Genomic DNA, 23,348 nt, shown 5'->3' on the forward strand with positions numbered 1-23,348 from the left:
CCTGATCCTCACCTGATGCTTCTCTCAGGCTTAACCTGTTCTGCTTTAATCCCATGAGCTTTCCTGGCATTGCACCAGACCAGCCAAAGTCTCCTCGTGTCCCATGATGGTCCCACAGACCTCAGACTTCCCTGTCAGTCAGCAGGTGAACATAATATCTACAAACCCTTCCTGAGCTGCTCCCTGCTTTCCTCAAGGGAGAAAAATAGGAAAAAAATTAGTATGCAGCTTCTTCCTTGAGAAATCAATGCGATCTCAACACACTGTGAAGTTCCCTGACTGTTAGAGATGCTGCACTGGTAAAAACTAACCCTCAGAGGAGAAGGGCTAGGGAAAAAAGAAAGAAAAATAAATTCCAGTGACTAGACAAGGCTAAAATGTTGCAGAAAGCTAAACTGTGAGGGCTGGGGCTTGTTTGGAAGTCCCAGAGTGGAGAGGGCTGCACAGGCCAGCTGTTTATCACCCCACCAAGAATCAGCTGTAATTGTTAATTCTAATTAGAGCTGTTGGGTAAAAATGTAATCAAGAGTTTCCATTAGAGAAAAAATACATTTAATCTAAATCAAAAATTTTGGTTTTTAAGAAAGGGGGTAAATGTTGAAAATTTTGTAACAACTCATTTCAGCATTTTCAAGATAATATGGGATGCATTTTTGCTGTGAAACACATCATCAATTCAAATGTGTTTTATCTTACAGTCTGAAGAGTAAAAAATAGTTTTCAAATCAAAGCAAAAATTGTATTTTTAGGCATTTTCTTTAAAAAAGCCTATCTGGGGGTTTCTGTCCTAATTAAGAATGATATTTTTTTTTCCTTTTTTCTTAATGGAATAAGCTGTTCCTAGTTAGCTCTGCTTTAAAACACTGGGTTGTTGTGTCCACTCATCTGTCCCCAGCACCTGATCCCAGGGGTCTGGGTGTGAGCACTGCCTGAAATCCCTGGGGTTTGAGTCAGGCTTTATAAAGCTCACAGAATTAAAGCAAGATACCTGCTGGAGCACTGGAAGCACACAGAGTGTTTGGTGGCTTTGTGCAGGTCTGATTCCTAAGGGGAGCTGATTGTGGTGCCCACACTTGGGGCAAGGCAGAGTTTGACCCTGTGGTTGATGCCATGGGATTGCCACAGATCCCAGCAGGGTTTGCATCCTAGGGGATCCTCTCCACAGGATTAGCACATTTATCACGCTGAGAAAGTGGTTTAGGAACTGTTAGGTGAATAGCAGAGCTTGTGGTTTGTGATCTGTCTTCTGGGTAGGAGCACTGAAGGAGAGAGAGAGGACAGAAAAAATGGGGTTAAATAGGAGCTGGGAGCAGAAGGGGACACCAGGGAAGGAGACTGGGCCAGGGAGAAGCTCAGCAGGAGGAGAGGAGGGTGGAAGAGGAAGGGAGCAAAGCTGAAGGGCTCTGCCAGAGATGAAATAGAAAAAGAAATTGCTGTGCAGCAGTTTCAGCCCAGAGCAGAGGGAGCTGCACAGGCTCCACGAGTGCATTTTGAACCACAAAAACACCAGGCTCTGACAGGGCCAGGACAGCCAGGCAGGTGTGGAGGGGGAGAAAAGGAGAGAGGGGTGCAGGATCCCACAGCAGGGATGTGCTGTCCTGCCACATGCAGAGTGGCACTGCCCTTCCTGGATTGAGAGGAATGAGGGATTTGTCTTTACAAACAAGCTGTGGTTCTGCTGGTAGGTAAGACTAGCACTGAGAAATAAAAGAAACAATGGGATGGATTCCACTAATTGATGAATGGAAAAAGATATTTGCCTTTACAAATTGTAGGCTTGCTGGTAAATGAAATTGGATATTGAAAGATGAAAGAAGCAATGGGGAAACCCATGAATTCTCTAAGAATTAAAAATTAAAAGGGAGGGTTATACCTTAGAGGGGAATCTTAGGTATCTGTGAAGTCTGTAACTCCCAAGTACCTCAGCCAATAGGGAAAGAGAGAGGGAAATTAGGATAAAAAGGAGGCTGTGTCCTCCAAACATTTGAGAGATCCCACGGGAATGCCCCATGGCCTCTCCCTTTATTCAAATAAAGTAAAAGGACTCCTCTGTCTCCTTTTTGGACATAAAACTCTGGTGTTTGTGGATTAATTTTCTTGACAAGACCAAGCAAGGCTGCTCCCCAACTCCACAGTAAGGGAACAGCCTGAGCAGCTGTTCCCTGAGCTCCCCAGAGGGACTCAGCCAGCCTCAGCCTCCAGGACAGCTGAGCAGCACATCCTGCCCCTCTGCCACCCCTGGGAGCTGTGCTGGCCGAGCTGGCACCCAGCACATGGCACCAAGCCCTGCTGGGAGGCTGCAGGCCCTTGGCCAGCCAGGGAAGGAGGTGGTTGGAACATGGAGGGAGCAACTGGTGGATGAAGCCTGGAGCGCCCACTCACATGTGGGAGCAGACACAGGGGATAACACACTGCACCAGGGCTTTATGCACCTAACTCAAAATAAGCTTTCTTTTTACAAAACATATGGAAGATGAATAATTTTTCTCTCTTTTTTATTTTTTATTTTTATTATTTTTTTGAAGTTATAAATTATTGAACGGCTTCTCACTACTCTCCCAAATCATTCTCAGGCAACGAAAAGGAAGAAAAGGCAGTGTACCTTCAACAGTGCTTTGTAACAAAATGAGTCAGATTCATTTCTCATTATTTGCCCTTGGTCCCCTTTGTCTGTGTCTTAAAAAAACATCCTGGCTTGGTCTGATTAGCAGTGTCTCCTGGGGGCAGAGGAGGCCCTGCAAGAGCTGGAGGTGTTGCAGGTCAAGATGAAAGTGCTCTGCATGCCATTCACTGTCAAAAGTGTAACTGGCTTAAAGCAGTGCAATTAGATGGCTCAGAGGTTCTGGAGTAAGGGCAGCAGTGTTTCAGTGCAGGTGATTAAAGCTCAGCCCTGGCATTAGGGATGTGATTAAAAGGCAGTGTCAGGGTGAGACCTGGCAGAGGAGCTCAGCAGGCAGGGTTAAATCCACAGCTTCTTCTGGGGTTGGACATCTCAGGACCTGGGAAAGATCTCTGAGTATCAGCTGAGCCAGCTCAGCTTTTAGGTCTGGAATGCCATCTTGTGATGGCAATGGGGAAGTGGAAATGGCCCCTCTGTGGAGTCAGAGGAGATGATGGAATTATAGAATGGGTTGGGTCAGAAGAGACCATAAAATAATTTTATTCCTTCCTGGGGACACCTCTCACTGTCCCAGGCTGCTCCAAGCCCCAATATCCAGCCTGGCCTTGGGCACTGCCAGGGATCCAGGGGCAGCCACAGCTGCTCTGGGCACCCTGTGCCAGCCCTGCCCACCCTGCCAGGAACAATTCCTGCCCAATATCCCATCCAAATGTGCCATTCCCTGTGTCCTGTCCCTCCATGCCTTGTCCCCAGTCCCCCTGCAGCTCTCCTGGAGCCCCTTCAGGCACTGGAAAGGGCTCTGAAATCTCTCTGGAGCCTTCTATTGTACAGGTGAACATCCCCAGCTCTCCCAGCCTGGCTCCAGAGCAGAGGGAGCATCTCCATGGCCTCCTCTGGACTTGCTCTATCAGCTCCACATCCTTCTGATGCTGCAGCAGCTCTGCAAGGGGGTCTCACAAGGGCAGAGGAGAGGGGGACAATCCCTGCTGTGTGGGTACAGCCCAGCACAGCGAGGTTTCTGGGCAGCGCCTGCACATTGTTGGCTCATGTCCAGCTTTGCATCCATCATATCCTCCAAGTCCTTCTCTGCTGGTCAATGAGCTCTTCTCTCAGTCTGTGCTCGTGCCTGGGATTGGCCTGACCTGGGTGCAGCACCTCAAACAGTGCTGAATCTCCCCAAAGAGGAAAAGGCAGCATCGAGGCCATGGCTGCCCAACCAGCTCTGCTGTGGGGGCTGAGCGAGGCTGGTGTCACTCACAGAGCAGTGTGAGCACAAAGTGTTTGTCACAGTCCCCAGCTGTGACAGACACCCAGAGGACACAAGTTCTTCTCACCAGAGTCCAAACCTGCTTGGCTGTGAGGCTGGAAGTGACCACCATGCTAAATGACAATGTACATCCACAAATCTTTTCTTCCATAGGTTGACTGAATTTTCTTCCTCTTCCCACAATACTATTCTGTCTTTTTCTGCAGTGACTGACTGTGTGGCCAAATCTGAGCCAAAATCTGATTAGTACAGAAGGATCACAGTACCAACCCTGCAGTGGCAGAGCTGGAGGTGGGGCAGGCAGTGAGCCCTGGGCACGGCTGTGTTCAGGGCTGAGGTGACAGTAAAGGATCTCTCTTGCTGCCACAGAAGCTGCAGACATTGGTTTCACAGGGTATGTCCCACCCCAGGCTTGGAACACACATATTTTGAAGCACTACAGCTCCCTGCCAGTGCAGATCTCTTGAGTGGATGCACTGTGCCAGCAGACAGTGCTCATGTCCTGGTTTAACCCATCCTGCTAATTTCTGGGAGCAAATCACTCAGATGTGATTTCTCCTTTATGCTGTAACGGAGCATTCACTCGACAGGGGTTACTCAGGCTTCTGGAGCCTGTTGGGTTGCTTTGAACACAAGCTGCAGGGCTGTGCTGGGATGCAGGGAGCTCAGGGGAGGCTGTGTCTAGACTAGAGGAACTCTCCTGAAGGCTAGCTGGGCTTCTGTTTTGTAGTAACTCATATCTCTAATCTGACTTGGAACAAAGCATCTCAGTCCCTTCAGAAGAAAAGAAGGACCTGTTTAGCTGTCATCAAGCCAAGATGAACAACAGGGACTGGCTGCAACTGATGCAGAGAACACATTCCTGGGACAGAAAAGGGCTTCACTCCCATGGCAAACCATCATTTGGTTTGATGATTTTCACCCGAAGTTCATAAATTATGTGCAGGCCTTTGTTGGAGCCCCCCCCTCCCCAAGGCCAGCAAGCAGAGGAAAAGCTGTGCACACAGAGAGGATTACACTGGGACATGGGAGTTGCTGAGTTCTGGTATTTGGCATCTAGGAAGCTTTTGAAGTATCTCCCCGATCCTGCTGAAAATGTCTTGTTAAAGAAGAAAAATCATATTAATATGGGCCTCATGCTGCACTAATGAATTTAACAGCTTCCAAACTGAAGCTGTGGCTTAGGGTCTCAGCAGAGTCATCATCCATCCCTGTGTGGGCACAGGGACATCCACAATGAGACCCCCAGGAACAAGAGCAAGAGGTGCTCTGTGCCTGCTCTTACCCATCCCTCCACCAAACAGCTTTTGCTGTGCTGCACTGGGCATCCCTGTTCCTCCCCAGCTTCATCACTGGCAGGGGAAGCACTGAAGTCCTTCTGCTCAGCACCAGCCTCTCTCTCTGCACACAGCCGTGTCCTGGGCACAAGAATCCCAGGGCTTCCTGGGACAAGGCAGGATCAGGCTGAGCCAGGGGAGAGCACCCCATACCCAGGAAGAATAGCTGCCTGCCTTGGGCTGAAAATAGACCGTGAAGCATTTGAAGAAGACAGAACTGGAGTGGATGGTTGCCTGAGGCAAAGCACAGCTCCAGCTGAGTTCATTGCTGAGTTCTGAGAGCATAAGCACACGAGGAGCATGGGGGAGGGATGCCAGGCTTTCTGAAAAGGCCTAGAAGTGTCTCACTGGAGCACAAAACCCAGAGAAAAACTTCCTTTGAAGGGATGCCCAGCGAGTGTGAGAGTCCGTCCGAGCCTCTCGTCTGTTTCTGCCCAACGACCCTCGCCTGAGGCCTGCGCTGGCCAGGGATGGGAGGAACGCCAAGTGACTGTTCCGCAGGTGATGCCTACCAGGACTGGTTTCTCATGACAACTAGTCACGGGGAGTTTACACAACAAGCTCCCACAGATGAGAGACAATGGACTGGTCAGTATGGGCTGACCCGCGTGTGTTCATGACGACAAAGGTGGTCTGATGTGCCTTGAAGCATCCTGTTTCCACCTGTTCCCCCGCGTAACGAGCTCCACATACAATAGTCCATAAATCTTCCCACCTTTTGACCAGAAGCCACTCGCTTTGGGAAAGGACTATAAAAGTTACTTTCGCAAAGGAGACCCCCGAGATCTCCCCAGACGGCAACAGACACCTACTGGCTGACTCCACAAGGATTCGTCTGCCCGTCTTGGTAGTTATAATCCCGACCCCCCTTTTCTCTCTCTCTCTCTCTCTCTGTCCCACTATCGCATTTTTTGGTTGGCACTAAATAAATTGCATTTCTGTAGAAGTAAACTGGTTTTGTCCCCTGCTGTGTCTTTTGCGCTCCGAGATCCACAAAAGAACCAGTCGCGACTCGCTCTTGAATTGGGCGGACCGTGACATTTTTTGGCATAGTCGGCAATTGAATTCCTGATACTGGGGGAGTTGGGGTTTCTGTGCACTTTGTACCAGGGGAAGACCTGTGCCATTTCAGCCACACCTAGCCTGTCAGTGCCGTAAGGACTGAACAGTGTTAGAAAGCAAGGGAGGTGGTATTGGGTTCTTCCTGCAATCTGCACACAGACCCAGGTGGATAATCAACTCCATTTCAGTAATCAGAGAATTTTTTGAAAGGATCTCAGCTGAGCAAAAGACAGGACTTGTGTTTTTTGTTGTTTGCTGCTTGGTGTAGTCGAGGAGACACCCATTTAGAAACTAAAAGAGAACCTCCCAAGCAGTTTGGTCTCCTCAGCCACTCCAGGGATGACAGGGGGTTGTCCTCAGCAGAAGTCTGGTTGACAAGTGTTTCTCTTCCTGAAGTGGTTTTTCCCCCTTGCACATAATTGTAACTGAGAGGTTACAGTTGTTGTATATTGTATTTGACTACTTGGGATCGCGAAGAGACAAGTGGTTTTTGTAGTTAAGTTAGTACCTCCCAAGTAGTGTGTCTCTTCACCCGCTCCAGGGAAGAGAAGGGATTCACAGTTTCAGCTGTGCTTTTTGTGTAACTTTAAGTGTGTCTCCCTGAGAGTGGTTTTAGTCCCTTCATAAAAATGTCTGAAAATGATAAAGCTGCATTTTACACTTTACTAGCTAAGTATAATGCCAGACCCTCCCAAGGGGGGGAGGACTGGGCACACAGTAATTGGTTTAATTTAGAAAATGTGATTGATAAGATACATTCTTTGCAACATGAAACAAAATTCAAACTGAGCAAGAGAAATAAAACCACACTTTGCTCAGTTCTAGGTGCTTGTCTTTCAGCTGCTATAGAATCTCGTTTTAAACGAGTAAGTGAGGAAAGTGCAGTGATAGACTCCTTGCAAAACCTAGTGGAAGCTTTGCAGAAACTATTACAGGAGGAAAGAAATCAGGTAGAAACTCTGCAAAACCAACTAGAGCAGGAAGGAAATCACAACTATTTGCTACAATTATCACATGCCTCACAACATGCTGATACACCTAATGAAACACAAGAAAAGGAAACATATCACATAAAGCAGATAAATCCACAGAGAGAGTTAGTACACGTATAAGATAGTGGGGAAAACTGCTGCTCTAAAATGAGACCTCTATTTAAAACGGAATATAGATACCTGAATGACAAGGATTTTGACCCCCACATGACCTCCAAAGAAATACCATACACTGCTACTGAATTGGCCAAATTAAAGAAAGAATACTCACGTCTCCCACAAGAATCTGAGACTGAGTATGTTTATAGAGTTTCACTCACTGGAGGAGATCAAATTGAATTAAGTGAACAAGAATCCAGTGGATACTGGGGGCCTGGAGTTTTCTTAACAACTGGAAACACTCGTGTTCCATGGTCTCTGACACAGCGTGCAGCCTACTGGGCTGGGGAACTTAGCCCCCTAGAAAGAGGTGATCCTTTAGCCATAACTGGCACCCCAGACCAACTCTAGAAAACATTCATAAAGCTGCCTGCTTGCAAATTATGCATGAAAGAAAATTCACTGCTGACCATAAATCACCTATGCAATCACCTGTAAATGTAAAACAATACCCTCTTCTCTCTGGTGCCAAAGTAGAGATCAAACCGGTTATACAAGACTTGCAAAACTCCCCTGTATGGCCAATCCAAAAACCCAAACCTGACACTGTAGCTGTGTACCAATGCATAGATGATGTATTGATAGGAGGAGAAGAAAAAGAAGAAGTGAGGGATGTGCAACAGAAAACAATTTCACACCTAAAAAGCCTTGGTTTGAAGATTCCTTCACGGAAAATTCAAAAAGCTTCTCAGGAAGTGAAGTTGTTGAAGACAGCCACTACTGGGACTGCCCCCCGTGACGGGGTAGCCCAGAAATCCTCAGTAACAGAAGGAACTGTAAAAAATCTGACAATAACAGAAACTGAGAACTTGGGCAACAGCGATGACAAACCTGCCTCAATAATTAAAGTAGCCTCTGCTTTCTCCCCCCAGACAATCTTTGTTCACTAATTCTTTGTTCACTGATGCTTCTGCTGAGCAAATTATTGCTGGGGGATGGGATGACTCTTGGGTTGGGGTGCTAATCATTATTTGGGGTGTTTTCTATCTTGAAATGCAGAGTGCCTCCTTTGTTTGCAACTACACTGACTCCTATGCTGTGTTTAAAGGAGGTACAGAGTGGCTTCCTTTTTGCAGCAAAATGATTGGGAGTTAACAGAACTTCTGTCTGCATAGTTCCATCATTTTAACTTCCTGCCTCTTTGTGGCAGATTCTGTTGTGTTCACTTTTCACAGAATAATGCCATGGAACGTGAAGATTAATTGCTGAATCCCTCATCAAATCTGTATAGAGTTATAGCACAGGACCTTACAGATGTATTTTATTTTGTGAAGATCCAAAATCAAAATTGAACAGTTGTACAATTTTCCCAAAAAATCTATGTATGGGAAAAACAATACAAAATATATAGGGGAACTCAATGTTAATGTTGTAACACCTACTACCCAACCACCGGTTATACTGAGCCTAAAAACTTTTGAAATTGGACCTTGGGTAATTCGGAAAACTGGCCAACAGCTAATATTGTTTAATTCGGCGCGGTCTTTTAAACAAGTCAAATTGCCAATGCAAAACAATGTCTCAGAAATTCAGCCAGCTTGTTCACCTTTTCTTGGGGTGGACAAACAACCAGGTTGCAAAACCAGGAGGATCCTTTCAAGAAATAAACAAGAGACATAACCGGTGTTGTGGGAACAGGATTGGGAATTTTAAATAGCATTGATTCAGAGGTATTAATGAACAAATTGGTTGCCACCACCAGAGACCTGACCAAATTGAAACAACCTCTGCAGTCCTCTTTAACAGCCTTGGGGATGCAACAGTGGTTATTATCAAACATTTTACCGGATTGGGAAAAGGCAAATGTAAATTATCACAAATTGATAATTGATGCTCTTGGTACTGCTCAAAACAACATCTCCTTAGCCCTCAGCTGCATCTAGGCACAGCTTTAGATACAAACAGTTGTTGCCTCAATTATAAGGGAAGGGGAAGAAGGCATCTTCCCTACTGAAATCCGGACAATAATTTGGGACAATGCTAATGATTTTGAAAGGAAGTTTCAGTCCTGGTGGAATTTGGTAAACTTTACCTACAACCCCAGCACAAACACATCCACAGCCTTTGTGTTGACAATACGCAACGCTTCAGTGCATTTGATATACCCCATCATTGCATTAGGATTGAATCACCATGGAACTATTCTCTATCCTTTCAAGCATAGAGAATGGGCCCCTCAAATTGGTGAGAAATGGCAAACTGATAATTTGGAATCTTGTCTTGTTCGGGAGCAACAGGGTTTCATTTGTGAGAGCAATGCCATTGTGGCCCAAGACATCTGTTTAGACACAGAGCAAAATATCTGTCATTTTGAAATACACCTTGATGAGACTCCTGCAACAGTGCTGGTGTACATAGGAAATAGATGTGTGTGTGTAAGAACTGCTTACAACTTAGTGATGGTAGAAAATGTAACAGTGGATCTAAAAAATAATTTAAATTTTTGTGTTTGTAATTTTACCACGATCATGGGCTGTGACTTTTCCTATACTGCTCCAGTTATGTCTTATCACCTTTTGCAATCCAATTTTACACTGATTCATCAGTTAGTGCCTGCTTCCATCGGGATGAACCTCACTTTGATTAAACAATTGTTGCTTCACCAGGATTTAACTGTGACCTTGGGAAAGATCAAGAAAAATGGACAGAAGATCCTGGTGACAGTTCATCACGATGTGAGAGAAATACATCCGGTTTTAGAAAGGGTAAAAGGGGATGCTGAACCCAGGTGGTGGGATACTCTTTTTGGGTGGCCACCTACTGCTACTGGCATCCTAAACAAATTTTGTCATCCCATTGTTGTGCTTTTGATTTTGGTTTTAATCAGTTTTGTTTTGTCAGTCATTCTATACATCCTGAATTGGAGAACGGTAAAACGGCTGACACAATGGGCATCAACAATGGAAGCACATAATTTGATCACTATTCCACCAGCTTAAGATACCCCTAAAGTTATTGACACCAGACAAATTACACGAGCAGTAAAAATCAGGCCTTTAACAGCAAACTGATTAGAATTGTTTATTACTTGTTATAATTGGTGTGGTTAGTTTTAGTAATGTTAAGTTTTTGATTGAAAACGGTTTTGGAAAATAATTGTTTTAATCATAAAAACATATTATAATGGATACTGATTTGTTTTAATTCTAATTGTTTGAATTTTAATAGTTTAGATGTTATTTTATTGATTTGTTTTAATTTTGATTGTTTGAAAATTATTGTAGCGATTATGATTGTGAATTCTTTGATTATTTTTGTGTTTATTTCCTTCCTTTTCCTTTCCCTTTTCTCTTTTCCCTTTTCCTTCTTATCCCCGGTTATTTGTTTTCTCTGTCCCTGTTCTCGGGATGTGCTATCAATGACGGGTCCTGAAGATGCTACAACGTCACAACATCATGCTGATGGAGTTTCTCAGCGACGCTCGTTGGTCACGGGGTGATGTGAGAGTCCCTCCAAGCCTCTCGTCTGTTTCTGCCCAACGACCCTCGCCTGAGGCCTGCGCTGGCCAGGGATGGGAGGAACGTCCAGTGACTGTTCCGCAGGTGATGCCCACCAGGACTGGTTTCTCATGACAACCAGTCACGGGGCGCTGACTCAACAAAGCTCCCACAGATGGAACAACAATGGACTGGTCCAGTATGGGCTGCCCTGCGTGTGTTCATAACAACAAAGATGGTTTGGTGTGCCTTGAAATGTCCTGTTTCCACCTGTTCCTCAGGGTAACAAGCTCCACATACAATAGTCCATAAATCTTCCCACCTTTTGGCCAGAAACCACTCGATTTGGGAAAGGACTATAAAAGTGACGTTCTTAGAGGAGACCCCCTGAGATCTCCCCAGACAGCAACGGACATCTATTGGCTGCTCCACGAGGATTCATCTGCCTGTCTTGGTAGCTATAATCCCAACCCCCCTTTCTCTCTCTTTCTCTGTCTCTATCCCCCTATCGCATTTTGGTTGGCACTAAATAAACTGCATTTCTGCAAAAGCAAACATGTTTTGTCCCCTGCTGTGTATTTTGCACTCTGAGATCCCTAAAGAACCAGTCACGACTCCCGCTTGGGTTGGTTGGATCGTGACACACATCAAGAGCAGACAGACAGCAGTATCAGATGAATCAAGATGCCATTATCCCCACCCATAAAATCTTGGCTAGAAAGTAAAAAAAATGCTCAGTAAAACCCACTCACCCTTCAACAGCTTCAGTTTGCCTGTGAGCAAGTGTGACAGACAATAGAAAGTGACTGTAGGCTATTGTGCCTTGAATGAAGTCACTCCACTGTGGGAGCTAAGACAGAGTACTGTGGATTTAATCAGCATAAGCAGCTTGATAACCAAGATGCCATGGCAAGAGCAAACAGAGCTTTGAAGGCTCCATGAAGATTGGATCAAGACTGGTAACAGGAAAGAAGAATGATTCAAATAAAAATGTTGCAAAATGTGTAAGCTTGTTTGTGTGATGTTTACCCCAACCAATGTGGTAAAAAATTACCAGCTTTCCTAAAAATGGTATATAAGCACATGTAGCTGAGAGTAAATTTGGATTCTGATCAGCAGTCAGTAGACCCCCTCTGTCTCCCAGTCAATGATTCTCCAGTGCTGAGCGCTGCCGTGCCAGACACGCTGGATCTCCAGGAGGAGCTGGAGCCCAAGGCAACAAAGTGGCTCCATTGACATTGCCAATGCATTTTTCTCCATTCCTTTGGCAGCAGAGTGCAGGCCTCAGTTGGCTTTCACCTGGGGGGACGTGCAGCACACCTGGAACCGACTGCCCCAGGGGTGGAAACACAGCCCCACCATCTGCCACGGGCTGATCCAGGATGCACTGGAAAAGGGTAAAGCTCCAAAACATCTGCAATACACCAATAACATAATTAATAATAATAATATTGTAATAATAATGTGTGGAAGAACATGGCAATAAAAGAAGCTGAGAAAGGAGAAAGGATCATCCAGACTCTGCTGGAAGGATGTTTCGCCATTGAGAAGAGCAAAGTCAAGGGAGCTGCCTGAGAGATCCAGTTCCTGGGAGTAGAGTGGCAAGATGAACAGAGCCAGATCCCCACTGAAATGATCAATGAGATCATCACAGTGTCTCCACCCACCAGCAAGAAGGAAACACAAGCTTTCCTAGGGCCATACATTTTTAGAGAATGCATTCCTGAGTGCAGCCACATTGTGAGCCCTCTCTACCTGGTCACCCTAAGAAGAACAATTCCAGCTGTGGCCCTGAACAGCAACAAACCTTCACCCAGAGCAAGCAGAAAATCGCTCATGCAATGCCCTTGGCCCAGTCAGGACGGGAGCAGAGGTGAGGAATGTCCTTCACTCTGCAGCCAAGAACAATGGCTTGTCCTGGAGCCTTTAGCAGAAGGTGCCTGGGGAGACTCAAGGCCGAGCACTATAATTCTAGAGCCGAAGTTACAGAAAGTCTGAAATAAACTACACTCACAAAAAACCCCAAAAAACAAAAAACAAAAAAACCCAACAAAATCTATAATAAGAAAGTTCAAGCCGCCTCAAAAGAAATTATCACAAAAGCACAACTCCTCCTGGCACCCTGACTCCCGGTTCTGGGGTGGATGTTTAAAGAAAAGGCTCCTCTACCCAGCACGCCACCCACACCACATGGAGCCCATGGATTGCTCTCATCACACAGCACGGCCAGATTAGAAACACAAATCACCCTGGAATTTTAAAACCACTTAAAACCGGCCACAAGATAAAATCTTTAGTCTCACTAACAAAAAGGAACAGAAAAAAGTAACCCAGGCTAAAAAGCTCCACCAACATACAACTAACTACCAGCACAAGAAACACGCTGTGCTCTTGTCACTGACATTTTCTGTCTCATGGTTGAGATGAACCAGAAGTGGAAAGTGGCCGCAGGGAGCCCCACACAACGAGTCACACAAGCTACTGAAGGAGAAGGTGAATCAAGTGCACTTGCTGAACTCAAAGCCATTCAGCTGGCCCTGGACACTGCTGAAAGAGAGAACTGGGCAAAGCTCTACCCTTATACTGAATCATAAATAGTAACCAATGCTCTGTGGAGTTAGCTAGAAAGGTGAAAAAAAGCCAGCTAGCAACATAAAGGAAAACCAATTCAGGCTGATGATGAGTGCAAAAACATTGCCACTCAGACAAACTATTTGTAAAAGTCCATCATGTAGATGGCCACGTCCCCAAAAGTCAGGCTAATAAAGAACACTAAAACAAGGAGCAAGGAGATCAAGCTGCAAAAATAGAGATGTCACCAATAAATTTAAATTAGCAACATAAGAGAGAGTTGTTCCTAATTCAATAGGCCCATACTGCCTCAAGCCATCAAGGTAAAAATGCCACCTATAAGTAGGCACAACACTGAAAAGCACATTTAAATATAAATTGCACTTCTCAAGTTATCCATAACTGTAAGACGTGCTAAAATCAAGGAAGCCAAACCGATAAGGCTTGCCTAATATGAGGAGCACTATTCCAAATATAGGTATAAAGAAGCCAAATGAACTACATCACACTGCCTCAAACCCCCCAAGACAAGTGCTACGTGATCACAATTGTAGAAGCCACTACCAGATCATTAGAAACCCACCGTGTATCTCACACTACTACTCAAAACAGCGTCTGAAGCCCAAAAAAGCAAGTCCTATAAAGACACAGCACCCCTGAGAGAATTGTCAGACAACAGGACCCATTTCAAGAACAGCCTTAGAAACACCTCAGCCAAAAAACAGGATATCGAATAAATAGATCATATCCCTTATCACACACCAGCTGCCAGGAAAGTTGAACTGTACAAAAGACTACTTAAAATTACCCTAAAGGCACTTGGCAGGAAAACATCCAAAAATTGAGAAATGAACTTAACAAAAGCCACCTAAATAGTCAACACCTGAGAGTCCATCACTCAAGCAAGTCCTGCCCAGTCTGAAGCCTTGCACACAGTGCATGGTGATAAAGTTTTTGGAGTACACATAAAAGGTATTTTAAGACTGTTTAGATTAGGTCCACATTAAGCAAAGGCAAACCAATCCGTAAAATTGTTTTTGCTCAAAAACCTAGTTACACTTAGTAGGTAATGCAGAAAGATAAAGAAACCCATTGAGTACCACAGAAAAACCTAATCTTAAGTGAGAACTGTGTGTAAATTTCACTGTGGCTGAAAATATATAACAGAGTTTTAAGAAGGTTAATTCTTTATTTAATTAAGATTAATTAAGGTGTTATGAAGATGGTAATAAGGAGTAGATCATATCTTAAGTTGCAATGCCATATGCAAGCAGAAGTATACATTCTGTCACCATCTGCTGAAACCAGGTGGAGCAGGGCTCCTTATCTCTGCCATGAGCCATCCCTCACAACTCTTCCCCACAAGGAGTTATACCTTATGGGAGGTGCCCCACCCAAGGAGAAAAGCCAAGTATTTCTTTCTGAAATTTGAAACATCAGAGCAACCTTTCCCACTAAATTCCCACAAGAAGACCTGGCTCTTCATCATCACCACTAGATGTTAAAAAAGTGTCTACACCCTTCTCCAAAATTATTGCTTCAACAAAATCACATCTGTCACTCCAAGAAAACTATAGGTGCCATTATTCAGACTGTAACCAACACTCGAGCAACAGGGTTACAGGCTGCATTCTGACCTTGCCAGTGTCTTGGTCTTCATATTGCTATACTTTTATTTACATTTTCCCAGTGAAAAACTGCTATTCTAAATCCCATATCTTTGCCAGGCAGCTCCTTAATTTCCAAGTAATATTAATTCACAGAGAGGGAGTTTACATTTTCCGTTTCAAGAGAAGCTCTAGAGCTCCTCAGCACACACCTGTCTGTCAAACCAAGACAGTGCCCTGCTGCAGCTCCATCCCCATGGCAGGATCCGCGCTGGATGATCCCCAGGGACCCCCGGTGGGCAGAGCCCCCCTGAGCCCTGGTGCTGCTGATCCGTGTTGGGAAGACACCTGGCTGGGGGCTGCACACCCTCCCCGTGGCCTGGATTTTCCTTGCATTTCTCTTTGTCCTTTCCAAACACCCAAAACCGGGTAAAAATAGAGATGTGAAATAACGACCTGCTTGGGGACACGGGGGGATCTTCCAGGGGATGCGGGGGACGCTCGGTTCCAGGGATTTGAGGGGCCCTGGGAGGGACCTGGAGGTTTCTCTGGGCATTGGGCACCCCAGTTCCAGCGGCTCTGGCTGCACTGGGAGACCGCTGGGAGAGGCGGAGGAGCGGGAGGAAGAGGAGGAGGGGGAAGAGACGTAAGAGAATCAGCGGGAGGAAGAGGAGGGACACAGGTGGAGCGGCAGGAAGAGGAGGAGCGATTTTGGAACCACGCGCTTCTCTCGCCCGCCCGCACAGACCGCAGCGTCCCCCGGGAGCGGCAGAATCGCCCCCCCCAAGAACCCGCAGGTGAGCGGGGAGGGGGAGCTCGCCCCTAATCCATCATGGGGGGCTCCGGGAGGGTTTTAATTTGCGGTTCAGGGGTTGTTTTGATTCGCAGGAGCCCAAAGCCGAGCCCCGGAGCGGGGAGAGCCAGAGGGGCGATCCCGGAGCCGTGGGACCCCCGGCAGCCTGGAGGGATGCGGGAGGTTGGTGCTGAGCGGGCTCCGGGCCCCCGAGGCTGAAAGGGGCGCTGACTGCTCCAGCTGCCCTTGGGCAGCGCCACCATCAAACCCAACGTGCTCAGCCCTTGTTTTCCTCCACAAACCAGGATTTCCCAAACCTGGGCTGCATTGAGGAGGAGAAGGCCATGAGGACGAGTTCGATGTCCCGGGAGCCACAGGCAGGTGAGGAGGAAGTCAGTGCCCCTTTCCCCCTGTGTCCTGCTCCATCTCCCAGCCCAGCACGGCCCTGGCTGCATCACAGCCCTGGTGCGATCTCCTTGCCCTTCCCTCTGGCACGGAGGCAAATCCCATCCTGTCCTTGTCCTTCCTCCCCCAGACAAGGAGCTGAGCATGGACAGCAGGGAGGACAAATCCCCGGGGCACAGCCTCGGGCAAGAGGCCGTTTGCAGCGGCTCCATGGCGCAGGAATGCAACGGGGAGGAAAAGCCTTGCAGATCCCGCAGCAGGAGGGGCTGCAAACGCACAGCCCGGGGATCCCAGCAGGAAAGAGCCAGCCCGGGCCGGGGAGGCGGCCGGAGCTCGGAGCTGGGGCTGCGTGAGCAGCTTCACCATGGGGAGAAGCCCCACAAGTGCTCGGAATGTGGGAAGGGCTTCAGGTGGAGATCTGACCTGATCAGACACTGGAGAATCCACACGGGGGAACGGCCGTATGAATGTGGGGAGTGTGGGAAGAGATTCAGCCGCAGCTCAAGCCTGACTGTGCACCAGAGGATCCACACTGGGGCGAGGCCCTATGAGTGTGATAAATGCGGGAAGAGGTTTCTGAGAAGAGCCCATCTTTTCCATCACTATCGCTGTCACTTGGATGAGAGGCCTTATGAGTGTCCTGACTGTGGGAAGGGCTTCAAGCACAACTCTGACCTCATCACCCACCGGCGCATGCATACTGGAGAGAGACTCTACAAGTGTCCCGAGTGTGGGAAGAGCTTCTCACAGAGCTCCAACTTGACCAGACACCAATGGAGTCTCCACTGAGAGAAGCCCTGTGAGTGCCCCGAGTGTGGGAAGAGCTTCATGCCCTGCTGCAGCTCCATCCCCATGGCAGGATCCGCGCTGGATGATCCCCAGTGACCCCCGGTGGGCAGAGCCCCCCTGAGCCCTGGTGCCTCTGATCCATGTTGGGAAGACACCTGGCTGGCGGCTCCACATCCTCCTGGCTCCCATCGCAGTCTCCAATTCCCATTCCCACTCTCCTTCCCTCTCCCTGTTGCCAATTCTCTACCCAGTTGTCATTCCCATATTCCCAGTCCCATATTCCCTGTTTGTTGGGAATGATAAGGATTTCACAGGAGGCTCTCACAGATATGTATATATAACATTTCCATTTCTATATTTCCAGCGTTGGTTCCCATATTCCTATTCCCATATTCCAGTTTCCATTCCCTGTTCCATCTTGTATACCCCCATCCCATATTCTCTCTGCAATTGCTATTTCTATATTCTGTGTCCCTTGCATATTCCCATTCCTGCTTCCTCTTTTCATACCCATTGTCATTCCTTGTCCCCATTCCCAGTTTTGAAATGTGTCACACTGAAGCCTCTTTCAGTCCCTCTGAGAGAGACCAGAATGCACAATTTAAATTTAAAACCTCTTGAGAAATAAAATAGCATTAAGCCACTCGAACATGAAATAGTGGTCTGAGCTATAATTTAGGTAAGTAGAATATTAATTGGCGTATATATGAAGGAGAAATATAAATCTTAGTTTGAAGTATGTAGAAATATGTTTTTAATGCCTTAAAAAGTAAAACGACAGAAGCTGATGTAAAAAACAAGCTACAGTGAGAGCTTAAAAACACAGTTCTGTGAAGAAGAAAAATAGAGTAAAAATATTTTTTATATTCTTCAGATAGAACAGATAGACCATGTGCAGAAGTTCAGCATAAACATTCGCGTTTGAGTAGCAGAATTTTAATAGGTTTAGGAGAAATGCTTCAGCTTTTGGCTCATTGAGTTATTTGTCAATAAAAATCTGTATATTGCAGTGAGAGCTCTCTCTTGCTCCTTTCTCATCGCTCTCTCTTCCTCCACAACCATCATCATCACCACTACCAGCATGCGAGAGAAGAAGAGGAAGATGAAGAGGAAAAGAACAGAAGAAGAAAGGCCAGGGAGCATCTGCCTCTGGAGACTCTGCACCAGCCGCAGCTTCCACCTCTTGCAGCAGAGAGCTGCTCCTGCTTCCATCAGGACTTTATGGCAGAGAGATTGAACAGGGACTGGAGAGCCTTGGGCTCTTTGCCTTTGGAGCCTGACGTGCCTTGACAAGAAACAACTTTACAGCAGCCAGCAGCTGCTCTGCTCTGGGAAGATCTAAAGCCACAACCAATCCCCACAGCCGGTGCCAGTCCCGGTTGTGGGCACTGCTGGAGGCTCAGGCACATTTTAGCTAGGCCTTTTTCTCAAGTTCTCAGTATTTTTCTCAGGCCATGAAACTTTCTCATCCTCTAGCCAGGATTTTTCCCAGGCCAAAGACTCCTTCTTTACTGTAAACACAAGAGAAAAAATCATAACAGAAATAAACACCTGCAAGGTCCATGAGAAAGTCAGGGAGGAGAGGTGTCTCCTTCTCTGACCATTGATCTGTTTGTATTTTGTTTTCCATGAACTGCCTTATTTAAGGCAATGGTTTCTTTCAAAAATTGCTCTTCCTTGCTCTTTTCTGCACCAAGCAAGAGAGTGTCTTGTTGGTGTTTTTTCACTGCTCCATAACCCTTCCACGGCAACAGAGCCAGACACAGCATCAGAAAATCACCACTGCTGTGTTTTGGCAGGACTTTGGTTCTGCACGTTCAAAGCAACAGCAGCTTGTGGCATTTTTGTCACTGAAGCTCAGCACTGACTGAAGTGGCATTTTTAATGCACTCCCTAGCTGCAAAACACCTTCAGACACACTTTAATGACAGACAGGCTGTGGGACCGGGGGATTTCTGGATGGTCGCGGGACAGACTCAGGAGCTTATTATTTGCTGTTCTTCAGGGTTGTATTTTATTATAGGGCGTGGGTATAAGAGAGAGCTTAGAGAAAAGTTAGAGATTAGAGGTAATAAGAGTGGAGAGGAGGAGCGGGGAGGGAAGGGGAGAAGCAGGAACAGGAGAGGAGAGAAGAGAGAAGTAGAAACAGAAGATAAGAGAAGTAGGGAGAAGAGAGAAACAGAAGGATTTTCCATTTGCAGTACAATAAGTATTATTCCATAATGAATATTCTAAATTCCAATAACCAATCTAATACAATATACTAATTTCCTAATATTTGGATGCAACCTATAGGAACAACTAAATTACCATGTTTTAAGGCTTTACCCTTATCTTGAGATCTTTCCTGCCAGGCTTGGGACAGGATGTCTGTTGGTTCTTTGGCATGTATGGTATTTGGTTTTATCTAAACAAAGGAAGAGGCCTCAAACCTTAACATAACTATTTTCACTATCTATCTCAAATACTGCTAACATCTCTATTTCATCTATTGTTTCAGAACTGCTTGCTAGGCATTCATAAGTCTTTGCTATTCCTTCACCAACATCTCCCCCATTTCGTTGAACAACAAAAATATTAGAAACTGTCTTGGTCATTATTTTCCTTATACACTGGAGTATGCAGGGTAAAAACACTAATAACATAACTATTACTAATAGAATAAACAAGCCTATTTTACAGAGTTCCTTTAGCCAAGAGGCAAAGCTCCAACCTTTGAACAACCTGTCTAGCCAGGTTGGATCACTTGTAGTAATTTGTTTAGCTAAATCCTTCAAATTGTGCAACTGTTTATGAATAGAAACAGAATGATCTGATAAATGCATGCAACACAATCCTTGAAAATCTTCACAGCCATGCCCATGAGCCAGTAAAAGGAAGTCAAGGGCTGCTCTGTTTTGTAGAGTGGCATGTTTCACTGCTTCTTCATCTGTCAACAAGTCACTAATTGCAATTGATGTGGCATTTACTTCTTTACTGAGCCAACATCCCAACTGATTTAACTGTCTCAGAGCAAATGAGGTGCTCACCTGAGGTAAAAAAATGCTTGTGATAATTGTCGTGCCAGAGTTCCACAGGCGAAAGTCACTTTCAAAATGATGTCCTGTGGAGGATATGATTTTTCTACTTTTCTTTTTGACCACCTCTTTAACACTGGGGGCTATTATGGTAAGTTGTCCAAGTGCACAGGGGCCACCTTCTATATATGAAGGTATGCCCTACCATGCTCTGTCTCCACAAATGAGCCAAATTCCCTTGGGAAATTGTATTGGAAGTTTGCTAAATCGACTTGCGTGTGGCTCAAAATATGTGAGAAGTTTAGTTTGATTACACCAAAAAGTCACATTGCTATAAACTGGGTGATATGGGGTAACATTTAAATGAGGACTGTCTCCTTCCATGAGATGAAAGAAATAACAACTGTTCATAGTTACTGAACCTAAGATTTCCGGCTCTTGGAGATCAAATTGACCAACTTTAGAATTGTCAATATAAGTTTGATATTTTTGGCTGGGATCTGAAAGAGCATGAGGATCATGGTAAGGCCAGTACCTCTCAAGGGTAACATTATCAAAACCTTTTGGGAAAGGTACTCCAACTAAACAGGTTGAAAAGGGTTTTTCAGGACTTGTGTTAGATAGGCAAATGGTATCAGAGCCTGCAGACTTGGCTAAATTAACCCAAATATTTGTCTTTGGTTGACTTACAGGTAAAGCTTGACTACAAAAACTAAAACAAAAGAAAAATAACATGCATTCACACAATCGATACAACTCCATTCTTTTCCTGAGCTGTTTCTGGCAGGTGTAAAATAGTTCCTTGTTTTTCCATTATTAACGGGGCTGCTGTGGCATCACCTCCCCCTCTGTCTTTTATAGCGAGTGTTCCAGGGTGTGATAATAAGGCTGAACTGGAGAATTCTGGTCCCGGGTTGGGTTGCGGTGCTGTAGGCGAGAGCGTGGCTGGAGCGCGGCGGGCCGGAGGCGGGGCTGCGGTGAAGGCGGCACGGCCGGATCCGGGACCGCGGCGGCGATGGGCAGCGGCGCGGGGAACGCGGGCTGCTCGGGAGGGTCGGGGACGGGGCACCGCGACGGCAGCGCCGGCACCGGACAGCAGCTGTGCAGCGACGGCTCGAGTGGTGGGGCGAGAGAAGGCGGGCGGGCCGGCGACGCGGCTGCAGCCGCGCTCTGGACGGGAGGGCGGGTCGGGGACGGGAGCTCCCCGGGGAGCGCTGCTGGCCGGGGCTGGGGAGCCGAGCCGAGGCATCGCCGGAAGAGGTTCTGGCGGTGGCATAAGCGGAGGGGGGGGCACGGGCAGCGGGGGGGATTCAGGGTGAGCCCCCCCCAGCCTCGCGGCTGGGTACGGGGCTCGCCGCTGCTGGCTGGGATAGCAAGGCCGGTTGGAAAACGCGCGGGATGGCGGCAGCGCCGCGCCTTGGGGGAGGGGCCGCGAGGCTTCCAGGAGCGAGGGAGGGAGGCGGGGTCGGCGTGACGGGAGGGTCACTCTCCATTTTATCACTCTTCCTTTCCACCCTCCGCCCATAAAGGGGGGTTGGATGGTCCCCGTCTCCTTCCTCCCATCAAGGGGTCACCTCCTGAGAATCCCCCAGCATGACAGCAACAGACACACCCCCATCCCCAAAACCCAGAAGCATCCACCCTCTTCCTGTGTGGGAATGAGGAGTCAGGTCATCCCCATCCTCCTCCCATTACAGGGAGGGGCTGGGTGGTCTCTGCTCATGCTTACCTTGCTGTGGGTGGGGTGGTCTCCGTGAGCGGAGCAGTCTCTGGTGGGATCTCCACGCCCGTCGTTGCGGCTCCTCAACTACTAGAGGGTCCGGAGCGTTCTGTAGGGATGAGGGTCAGGTCATCTTCATCCTCCTCACTTTACTGGGAGGGGGCCGGGCCGTCTCCGTTCGTGGTTCGTGCTTACCTCGGTGTGGGTGGGGGGGTCTCCGTGGAGGGGAGCAGTCTCTGCTGGGGTCTCCATGCCCTTCATTGCTACGAGGGGGCAGCGGGTTCATCTCCGTCCTCGCCCACTGCCAGGAATGAGGGGTCAGGACATCTCCGCCCACTTCTCATTACTGGGAGGGGGCTGGGCTGTCTCCGTTTGTGGTTCGTGCTTACCTTGGCGTGGGTGGGGGGGTCTCCATGGAGCGGAGCAGTCTCTGGTGGGGTCTCCGCGTCCTTCGTTGCGGTTCCTCCGCTAAGCGTGGGCTGGATCATCTCCGCCCTCACCCACTGTGGGGATTAAGCAACAGGGTCATCTCTGCTCACTTCCCATTACTGGGAGAGGGCCGGGTTGTCTCTGTTCGTGCTTACCTTGCTGTGGGCTTGGGGGTCTCCATGGAGCAGAGTCACTGGTGGGGTCTCCGCGCCCATCGTTGCCACTCCTCCGCTATTGGGGGGGTGGGATCGTCTCTGTCCTCACCCACTATGGGAATGAGGGGGTCAGGTCATGTCCGTCCTTCTCTGCCATGGAGGGGGCTGGGTGGTCTCTGTTCTTACCTCGGTGTGGGTGGGGTGCTCTCCGTAGAGCGGAGGAGTCTCTGCTGGGGTCTCCGTGCCCTTCGTTGCTGATTCCCCACTATGAGGGGGCAGCGGGTTCATCTCTGTCCTCGCCCACTGTGGGAATAAGGGGTCAGGACATCTCCGCCCGCTTCCCATTACTGGGAGGGGGCGGGCTGGTCTCTGTGGTTCATGCTTACCTTGGTGTGGGTGGGGGGGTCTCCATGGAGCGGAGCAGTCTCTGGTGGGGTCTCCACGCCCTTTGTTGAGGCTCCAATACTAAGTGGAAGTTTGGCCATCTCTGTCCTCGTCCTGTGTGGGAATGGGAAGAGGGGTCAGGACACCTCCACCCGCTTCCCCTTACTGGGAGAGGGCCTGGGGGGGTCTCTGTTCATGAGCACTTTGGTGTGGGCTGGGGGGTCCCCATGGAGCATCGGTGTCATCGGTGGGGTCTCCGCGCCCGTCGTTGCCACTCCTCCACTACTGGGGAGCGGGATCGTCTCTGTCTTCGCCCACTGTGGGGATGAGGGGTCAGGTCATGTCCATCCTCCTCCCCACAGAGGGGTCCGGGTGGTCTCCGTGCTTACCTTGGTGTGGGTGGGGGTGCGCCCCGTGGAGGGGAGGAGTCTCTGCTGGGGTCTCCGCACCCTTTGTTGCCCTTTCGCTGCTCTGCGGTGGGGCCGGCCATCGCCGTCCTCCACCTAATATTGAGAAGAGCTGGGGTGTCTCTGTGCGTACCTTGGGGTGGGCTGGGGGCGGGGAGAAGGGGGTGGTCTCCGTGGAGCGGAGTCACGAGTGGGGT

The sequence above is a fragment of the Erithacus rubecula genome (genome assembly GCF_903797595.1).
Source record: "Erithacus rubecula genome assembly, contig: scaffold_273_arrow_ctg1, whole genome shotgun sequence".
Taxonomy (NCBI): Eukaryota; Metazoa; Chordata; class Aves; order Passeriformes; family Muscicapidae; genus Erithacus; species Erithacus rubecula.